This window comes from Aegilops tauschii, chromosome 2 (assembly GCF_002575655.3).
Source record: "Aegilops tauschii subsp. strangulata cultivar AL8/78 chromosome 2, Aet v6.0, whole genome shotgun sequence".
NCBI lineage: Eukaryota > Viridiplantae > Streptophyta > Magnoliopsida > Poales > Poaceae > Aegilops > Aegilops tauschii.
This window is the reverse complement of record NC_053036.3, coordinates 636,171,586-636,181,798: the sequence shown is the minus strand read 5'-3', so window position 1 is coordinate 636,181,798 and position 10,213 is coordinate 636,171,586. Positions and strand designations below refer to the sequence as shown.

The 10,213-nt window shown below is 45.4% G+C and overlaps 1 pseudogene; it reads right to left on the bottom strand.

Annotated features, from left to right (window-relative positions):
* Positions 1-2,997: 2,997 nt before the first annotated feature.
* LOC109734156 (uncharacterized) lies at positions 2,998-9,976 on the bottom strand (annotated as a pseudogene).
* Positions 9,977-10,213: the final 237 nt, after the last annotated feature.

Genomic DNA, 10,213 nt, shown 5'->3' with positions numbered 1-10,213 from the left:
GTCCACCAGCTCGATGTGTCTAATGCTTTCTTGCATGGCCATCTCGACGAGCAGGTGTTCTGTCAGCAGCCGACTGGTTTCGTCGACACCGACTATCCGGACCACGTGTGCTTGCTCTCCCGTTCTCTCTACGGGTTGAAGCAGGCACCTCGGGCCTGGTACCAGCGGATCGCGGCCTTCCTTCAGCAACAGGGGTTCCGGTCCACACGGTCCGATGCCTCCCTGTTTGTCTACCACCAGGGCCCCGCCACCGCGTACCTCCTACTGTACGTCGGCGACATCATCCTGACTGCGTCCTCGCCAGCACTTCTTCAGCAGATCACAGCTCGCCTCGGCACAGAGTTCGTCCTCAAGGACTTGGGGGCTCTCCACTACTTCCTCGGCATCGAGGTAGTGCGCCGGGCTACTGGCTTCTTCCTGCACCAGCAGAAGTACGCCTACGAGCTTCTGGAGCGAGCGGACATGCTTAACTGCAAGCCTGCTTCCACGCCTGTCGATACGAAGGCTAAGGTGTCCGCCGTCGAGGGCTCTCCGGCGTCCGACGCTCCCTTGTACCGCTCCATCGTCGGTGCGCTTCAGTACCTCACACTGATGCGTCCGGACATTCAGTATGCTGTCCAGCAGGTGTGCCTTCACATGCATGCTCCTCGTGACACCCATTGGGCTCTCGTGAAACGTATACTTCGGTACATACGTGGCACCACAGCCATGTCTCACCCTGACGGCCTCGCCAGACACCAGCCTTGTTGCCTACTCCGACGCCGACTGGGCTGGGTGTCCTGACACTCGACGCTCCACTTCCGGCTACTGCGTCTACCTCGGGCCCTCTCTGATTTCGTGGTCGTCTAAACAACAACCCACGGTCTCACGATCGAGCGCCGAGGCCGAGTATCGGGCCGTGGCCAACACCGTCGCGGAGTGTTCCTGGCTACGACAGCTACTCCAGGAGTTGCTATGTGAGGTCACCAAGGCGACGCTCGTCTACTGTGATAATGTCTCCGCGGTGTACCTCGCTGCCAACCCTGTCCATCACCAACGGACGAAGCACATTGAGGTCGACATCCACTTCGTCCAGGAGCACGTCGCACTTGGTCGTGTTCGTGTTCTCCATGTGCCCACCGATCAGCAGTTCGCCGATGTGATGACGAAGGGACTACCCACCTCGACTTTCGAGGGCTTTCGGTCCAGTCTTTGCGTCACCGGCGACGCTTCGACTGCGGGGGGGTGTTGAACATGTGTACATGTACGTAGGTCCGGGTTCTGTATGCAGTACCTGTAGTATTTGTCTCCCTCTGTATGTACGTGTATCTTAGGAGACAAGATACCGGTCGCACCTATATATATGTGCCTAGTGCACGATCAATCAATTATCGATGCACCAAATCATTCTCTACAAAAAGGTGTGCTTGAGGGACTCACAGATTTATTTTCTTCTCTATTTTATGAAAAACATAAAAATAAGACTGCCGCAAACAGCCGTGGAGGAAGTATATCCAACAATTTGCATACATAATCCCAATTCTAGACTTTTATGATGAAAATACATGTGATGCAGTGCAAAGATTCGAAGAATGCAAGCACCATTGTTAGTACAATATAAAAAGGTGTAACTGGAATTGATTGGTTGGAATCAGCGAAACTGCACAGCAGACTACACTACTGAATTGCCACAAAAAAGGAGATAAAATGTTGACATAATGCGTCAGTACTATGAAAAATGTACATCAGACTGCTAGTGGCCAAAATGATGATAAAATGTTGGTCATGGTACTGACAATCGATTGATTGACGAAAGAGAACTAAGTTACTTAGGCCAATAATAACATCAATTGATAGGTTAAAAGTGAAAACTGTACGTCAGACTGCTAATGGACAAAATTCAAAGTATGCAAGCTGTTCGATTGGAACTAAATTGTAGTACTCCCTCCGATGGAGTTGTACTAAAGCTGCGACAATTAATATGGATCGGAGGGAGTACATCAGACTATAATAATGCTGACTCAAATAAGTTGCGACAGAGGAGTAAATAAGTTGCTTAGGTTGATGATATTCGACATTTATAGCTCACAAGAAAAGAAAAATGTTGCTGCCTGAAAGAACAAATTCCCAAAGAAATAAAATATGCTGAGTTTACAAAGAACAACTGCAACATTAGTTGCAGAAGACTAACCTCAACATACTATTCCTATGCCATCACTCTAGAGAAATACAACCAGAACGGGCTACTGTCAGTTATACTTATACCTACTGGTCAATGTACATGTCAATCCACAGAGGATAAAAAGTGAGGGGATGAAAGCAGGTATACATGATGATACCAGTCAGTCAGGTTCTTTCTTATAATAACATTAAGTGTTCAAGAAAGCGTTTTTAAGCGACGCTTAAGCGTGCTTAAGCGCTGAGCGATGGCAAACTGCTTAGCTTTTGCCCTAAGCGGTAGGTTAAGCGTTTTTTTCTTAAATTTGGCTGGTTTTGAACTGCTTTTGCTTGTCTGCTTGCGCAATAATGGCAATATGCCATTATTATTAGACTCTGTTCGGGAACTATTTCATTCATATTCTGGCAGAATTCTGGCACATGATCTATATTAGGTTATGACTATTTGAACTGGACTGCATTTTAGTTGTTATTTTGCTTGCCAATGTGAACCTGAAGTGTATTTGCTATGGTGTGAATTGTATTTTAGATGCTATATCAATTACCCATGTGCCATGTTTCCTACTTTACTGTGTATATTATTCAAAATCTGTCAAATTCTAGCCAATTTCATAAAACGCTTAAGCGCCCATTGCTCTAAGCTGTGGCCTTCTGCTTCGTTTACGCTTTCTGCTTTTTTGAACATTAAACATACTATTCCACAATGTATACTTGTTAATCCTCTCAGCCCATTACAACTGCCTTGGATCAGCTCTATATATCCTCCCATTCTCTCACTTGTACAAATGAAGTTTACTGTCGGGGCCTCCCCTGCAGTTCCCTGTTCAAAAAATACCAGTGCATTTTTTACTTCTGGGATACAAGTCCATATGAGAGCTGACAGATCAGTGTCAAAGCTTCGATTGCTGGCAAGGCTCTGAAAACAGTAAGCAAAATGGTCTGATTCTTTGCTCACAGCAACTGATGTGCAATGTCATGGGCATAACCAAATCATTGAATGGGCATAACAGGGAGGGAGAAAACTGGAATTAACAGGCTTCAACCAGCCTCCTAGAATGTTGATCAGCAACGACATGCAGTGAGTACTTTGAATGCAAACGGTGCGCTTGGTGCTGTCATACTTGGTTGCACTTTGCCCAAGACGGTTTCCTAAAAATCTAAACTTTGTCTCTTCCTCATCATCACTATCTATCTTCTTTGGTGTGATCCTATTCTGGTAACACCTCCACCTAAGCAGAAATCAAATTAAATAAAAAATAATAGCTCACGAGTTCTTGCCTTCGCTTCCAGCGGAATGATGAGTGGAGATGGTTCCATAGATTTCTTCCTGAAAATGGCATGTTGTTCTGCATTACAGCCTTAAAATTTGCCTCCTCTTCATCTGCCACGAAAGTGCGATCTCCTCACCCATACGATCAAATCCTCACTGGTAGAAAGCCGAACCGAGTTCACGTCTCAGCTGAAGTCGCCTTTCTGCAATATGAAACCTAACACATTCGACTGATCCTGGAACGTTGCAGCTGCAAACATCTTCACTGCCTTCACCAATTGGGTCAACGTAAAATGGTGATTTGTTGTTCTTGTATTTTGCAGGCCAGAGTTCTGTGCCCAACCATTTCAAGGTTTTCGGATCATCGCAATTTGCAGGCAGGACGTGGTCCACTGTGGCACCCTGCTTGATAATTGGAGCCCACTAGTATTTTATTCCTTCGCTGAGTTGTAGAAAGGCAACCACCAGAAGAGTTTAGCTGCTTCTTGCACTATGTCCATTCAAATTGCTCTCCCATTCTATGACCAATGAGGCTCCATTCATAATTTCAACAACTGTTTGTTTATTAGTATCCGAACCATTCAGGATGCCGAACCAGAAGTTGATGGTTTTGACTGCCTTGGACATCAACTCTGGCATTAGTGGTATCCTGCAGCAGTTGCAAGTTGCAACTCACTTCCTGCGCCAGGAAAAAAAATAGATCAGTGATATGAGTGTGGAATGTATAGGTTCTGGAAAGTTATGCATGAAACATCACAAAGCAAAGCTTTTCATGTGCGGGAACACCAACCATCGTTGAAGTAAGGTCAACAGGCCTACTCAAATTTGGACTTATCTAACTAGAAAGATAAGATTTTTGACCCCTTCACCCTATATATTTAAAGACTATCACCCTATATATTTGCTTCATTTAAAGACTATCATCTCTAAAGAAATGAAGCAAGTAAATTATTTTTGACCCCTTCACCCTATATATCTCTCCCTTTTGACTCATGCACCAAACAGTAGGGAGGGAGAGCGAAATCCAGTTTTAATGATTTGGCAATTTAATAGAGAACTAAAGGTATACTGTAGTTTTCACTTGTCTGCAGTGTAATGCGTAAGGAGGGTTAGGACAGATTTTTGCCCTCTGCCAGCATCCACATATCCCTCCAGAAGTTCTAACACATTGAGATGGCAATGGGACAAGTTTACGCATTTTCGCTCTATCTATATACTAGGTCACCAGATGAAGATTGAAGTAGTTAATTTCATTAAAAAAACAAATATATATCCGTAAAAAACAAATAAAAGCTCCTTTCCCATCATCCAACCTACGCTATCAATCAAAATTATAAAAGAATAGCAACGGTCCATTTGCAGGGTTTCTTTAGCCAAGAAAGAAGTTTACAAGGCTGTTTATTCTTTAAGTCATGACTGAATGATTGAATGAATAGACTAGGTCATTGTAAGTGTGCCATTCACACTATCACATAGAAGCATTACCATGCTGTTTAACCAGCATTACCAATTACTCCCTCCGTAAAGAAATATGATCTGAATGCTCTAGGGAGTATATTATACTAGTACAATACTCCTACATGATAACCAATTCAGTTGCTATGTTTACATCTGCAATGACTGAATATGAAGATGCCAAACATTTTCGACAAAAGCATCGGAATCACCTGTAAGAGCGCTCCGTTCATCAAGCTTGCGCATTGAGCCGCCTCCCTGGCCACCGCCAACGCCACCGAGAAATATCCATCTGCCAATCCGGCGGCCGCACAGTCTCGGCGAGCCCCCCTCATCCAGTCCAGCATCCCTGCCACGTCTTCCCTCTTCCTCTTGAACACCACCTTCAGATGCTGATGCTGATGCTACTTCCCCCTTCCGTTGCAGTCCATGGGCGGATCTCCATTGGCGCCAGAGAGGAGCTCCATCCTCTGCTTCTCGGACGGTGGTGGCGCCGAGGTACTAGGCGTAAAGTAGCTTGACGGGCGAGGCGAGGGCGGTGAATCCAGGCGCCGGCGCTGGCGGGGGCCGACGACGCGTAGCCGGAGGCGGCGCGGACGGCGGCGAAGAGGCGGAGGAGGTCGGCGGCGTCGGGGATCTGCAGGCCATGGTGCACAACATCTTTATTGTTGTCAGGCCCAGCTCGAAGGGCCACACGATCTCAGACCAACCCAAAAAAAAAGCCCACAAGTTCAGAAGAGGTGGGCCATACGTAGAAGCAGGTTTTGCCTAGAGCTTTTTTTTTTGAAAGAGGACACGAAGCATTCCATTAAATACCAGCGCTGGACAAGTCGCCAGCAACAGCGTCATTTACAAAGTCTGGACACTCATCGAGCCAAATCTCACATATGTCAGCTCCTAGTTTAGTACCATACGCTGCTAAACAGTGTGCCACTACATTAAAAGTTCTAGGACAAGACACAACAGGTACATGATTGAAGCCCACTCTCAGCTTAAACTTAGGCAGTGTTCGGTTCCTATCGGCTCCTCTTAATTCCACTCCCGGAGCAGACCACACTTCAGCTCACTTCAACGGAGCTGTCGAAACCGAGCTCCACCAACTCCGCGGAATGGAGGAGCGGAGAGATTCCAAACGGGCTTTAATATCTTTGAAGATAGCTCCTAATGTAGAGAGATCATAGTCTTCATTTGTTCACTGCTGACTCAAGTTGCACAGGGTCAGTCTCCATTATCACACAGTGACAACCCATCTGGATAGCTGTGTTTATGGCATGCAACATTGCCATTGCCTCCGAATGAAGCGCATCCGAAACTTGCTCCAAGTTTTCTGCACCAGCTGCTATTACCATACCACAATCGTTCCTGATAACAAAGCCCCAACCTCCAAAATTTGATTCCTTCAGGTAGGCGCCATCAGTGTTGATTTTCAAGATCTTCGGTGGAGGTCTAGACCATCTTTCTTTTTGTTGTTGCTCTTGTATTCTCCCTTCTCGCCTTACCTTAGAAAATTTCATAAGAAGATAGTTAATAGAGTGACATATTTCATCAGAAGGTTTAATTTCATCTCCTGCATTTGCTCTATTCCTCTCATGCCACCATCGCCAAAGAAGCAGGCATGATTTATTTATTTTTCTTCTTCATTGAGGTTCAAAATTTTCTCCATACAGCTCAAGGCATCTGTACAAGCTAGAATTTGTAATTTGACATGCTCCAACCGAGCTTTCCTCCACACATCCTTTACCCTCTTACACTTAATGAAACAATGGCCACCATCCTCATCCAACCGAAAACAGACAGGACAACGAGTGTCAATATGCATACCTCTTTGCTGGAGCTTCATACACAGCGGTAAGGTATTTGTGGACCTGCGCCACACAAGAATTGAAGAACCTTGTTGGGGAGGGGAAGCGACCACAACTTTGGCCAATTGAAACCACATGTATCTTCATCTGCACTTGAGGAACAAGTTAGTCCTGAAATGGATTCGTGAGCCGCGGTGTCTACAGCAACTCTATAGGCAGATTTCATCGAAAATATACCTTTTTTATCATAATGCCATGCTATAAAATCATCATCATGTGTATGAATTGGGATTTGTAGAATAATATTTGCATCTTCAGGGAGAAAGGTTTGTCTAACTAAGTCTTCATCCCAATTGTTTGTGTAGGATCAATCAAATCATTTACTTTAATTATGTGATGACTCTCCTAGTACATCCTCTTGGAATCGAGGGATCAGACCAAATATTGATGTTGCTACCACTGCCTACTCTCCATATGATCCCCTTCTTGAGCAGATCTACTCCTTTTAGTATACCGCGCCATGTGTAGGATATGCCGCTTCTAGGCCTGGCTTCAAGAGTTGAGCCATCTGAGTAGTATCTTGCTGACAGGACCTGCGCACATAAGGAAGCTGGGTTTTGAATGAGCCTCCATGCTTGTCTTGGCCAGATTGAAGGCATGGAGATCCCTAAGTCCCAAGCCTCATGTTTTCTTCGTCTTCGTCATCTTCTCCCAACTAGCCCAATGTATTTTATTCTCTTTATCCACTTGGCTCCACCAGTATCTATTTATCATAGTGCTCAACTCTTCACATGGGGTCTTAGTTAGATCAAAGCAAGCCATGGAATACGCCGGGATTGCTTGTGCTACCACTTTAATGAAGATTTCTTTTCCACCTTTCGATAGGAGTTTTTCCTTCCATCCTTGGATCTTTCTCCACACCCTCTCTTTTACATACTCAAAGGTTCGTGCTTTGGCCTTACCCACATAGGATGGAACACCAAGATATCTTGGGTAGGCTTTGCTCATGTCCAGCTTGAGCCGCATAGCCCACGAAACCCATTCTTCTTCTTTGTAGGAAATGTGTTAGTTCATATGCCAATAGAATATTATCTGAAATTAGTCTCCCGGGTACAAAGGCGCTCTGGTTAGGGGAGATGATGTCGAGGAGAATTACTTTGAGTCTATTTGTGATTACCTTATAGACCACCTTATACACCACATTGCACAGACTTATAGGTCTTAGATCCTTTATGCTCACTGGGTTGGTGTTCTTTAGAATAAGCACTATTAGAGTATCGTTCCATCCTTCAGGCATATCTCCTCCTCTCAATATGTAAAGAACTTCTTTTAAAGAAAATGGCTGGCATACCATCAGGTCCTGGGGTGTTTAAGTCACCGATGTTATCTAAGGCTCTTTTCACGTCCTCTTCTGTATTATTCAGCACATAGCATGTCATTCATCTCTGGCATCACCTTTGGCTGCACCATTCTCATAATTTCCCCATTATCTCCTGCCGTCGTGGAGGAGAATATGTTTAAAAAATAGTTTGCAATACGCTCTTTCAAATGTTCCTGCCCCTCCACCCAACTGTCACCCTCCCTTTTGAGCTTCTTAATGGTATTCCTTTTCTTTCTTTCGGAGGCAAAAGCACGAAAGAAGGATGTGTTCTTGTCACCATCTTGCAACCACTTAATATGGGCTCGTTGTTTCCAATGCGTATCTTGTTGTTGTTCCAAACAGTCTAGCTTCTCCATTAATAAGTGCTCTCTGCTGACCCCTTCTTGGTTCATGTCCCCTCTGCGTACCTCCTCTAGTTCTTTCTTAAGGGTTTTAATACGCTTTTGGAGATCGCCTAAAACATTAGCATCCCAGTCCTAGCTCTCCTTCTACCCTATGTAACATCCCTTGGGTATTATGTTCCCCTTGCATGCTAGCTTTGGCCCAAGCATTATTAACCACAAGCTCCTCTTCTTGTAACCATCTGGCTTCAAACCTGAAGCCATGAATCCTTCTCCTAGGCATATGTGATCTCCCATATTCTTCCATTTGGATGGTTACTGGCATGTGATCTGAGTGGTATGGGTCCCCAAAACTTTGAAGTTAATTAGGGAATCTTGTGCACCAACTCTTCGTCCCCACTGCTCTGTCCAATCTTTCTTTAACAAAGCGTTTAGCATCCCAACTCTGATTGCGCCATGTGTATTTGTCCCCCACATAGCCTAAATCTGTCAATCCACAGTCCGCTAGAGATGCTCTAAAATTCTCCATTTGGCTTTGTGCTCTAGCTGCCCCCCTTATTCTCTTGATTATACATGATCTCGTTAAAATCGCCAGCGCATAACCATGGGAGGTTTAACTGCTGATTTAGGATGCGCATTAACCTCCATGTTATTTCCTTTTGCCTAGAGCTCAGGGTCAAGTAAATGCACATTATTTACCCCACTCAAAATTTTCTCATAAAAAATCACCCCACTCAAAAAAGTGAATGCAAATTGAATTCTAAAGCGATATCGTGGTGATCCGTCATGATGGGCTGGGCAGCCCATGATTTCCCTTCTCCATATATTAGAGCAAGTACAACTAGTAGAATGCTCGTGCGTTGCTACAGGCTACAATGCATATAAATAAATCAAACAAATGATTAAGGCCGTCTTCAAGGTCGAAGCTCATTTCTCCCTCATACGTTTGGGATTGTTTGGACACCAAATGGGTGCCCAGTAGGCTCCCCAAAAGTCAATCTTTTGGACAGTCCGAGCTCCCCAAATCAAGCCCATATGTGGGGGAGAAATGTGGTTGTCCGAACTATCCGTCACGTTACCACTAACACACAGTTCCAATACAAAAACCGCACCCAATGATGCACCCTTCCCTTTTCTCGCAGAACCCTTACCTTCGCGCTCGATTTCATGCCATAGCGGGATATTTCTCGCTGAAGTCTTCTCCTTTAAAACCGGATGACGTCCACCTCACCTTGGCCATGGTGTCATGTCTCCTTCGCACCATACTTCCCCCACAAACCTAAAAGGGTGATAAATATGTACATAAAACTCAAAGGAGTTGATAAAAAATTAAATAAATGATGCTATTCGGCCGAAGTTGCACGCCGATCACGTGTTGGTCGTTGGATCTAACTTGATCCAACAGACCACGTGTCCTCCACCGGTCCATGGGTTGTGGGGACCGCACACCACTATCCCGTTCCTCCTTATCTTCTTCCTCGACGCGGATCCCCTTGTATCCATTGTCTCTCTCATTCTCATGGTTGAGGCCATGCATCCCTTCAGCATCGATATCCCCAAATCCCCTCATGACTCCCTCTCCTAAACAGGCCGACGATCTTCCTCACCCTTTCTCTATCACTCGCTAATCCCATGGCGTCCTCTCCTTTACCATGCCAGGGCCCAGGGACCACCCGCATGCTTCTCTCGCAAATCCCCATGCCCCCCCTCAAGCAGAGGACCAACACCTGTGCTGCAACCAACCGTGGTAAAGTTGCATCCGGCACCTTCGGAAGCTGCGACTGGCGCCATCAGAAGCTGCAACGGG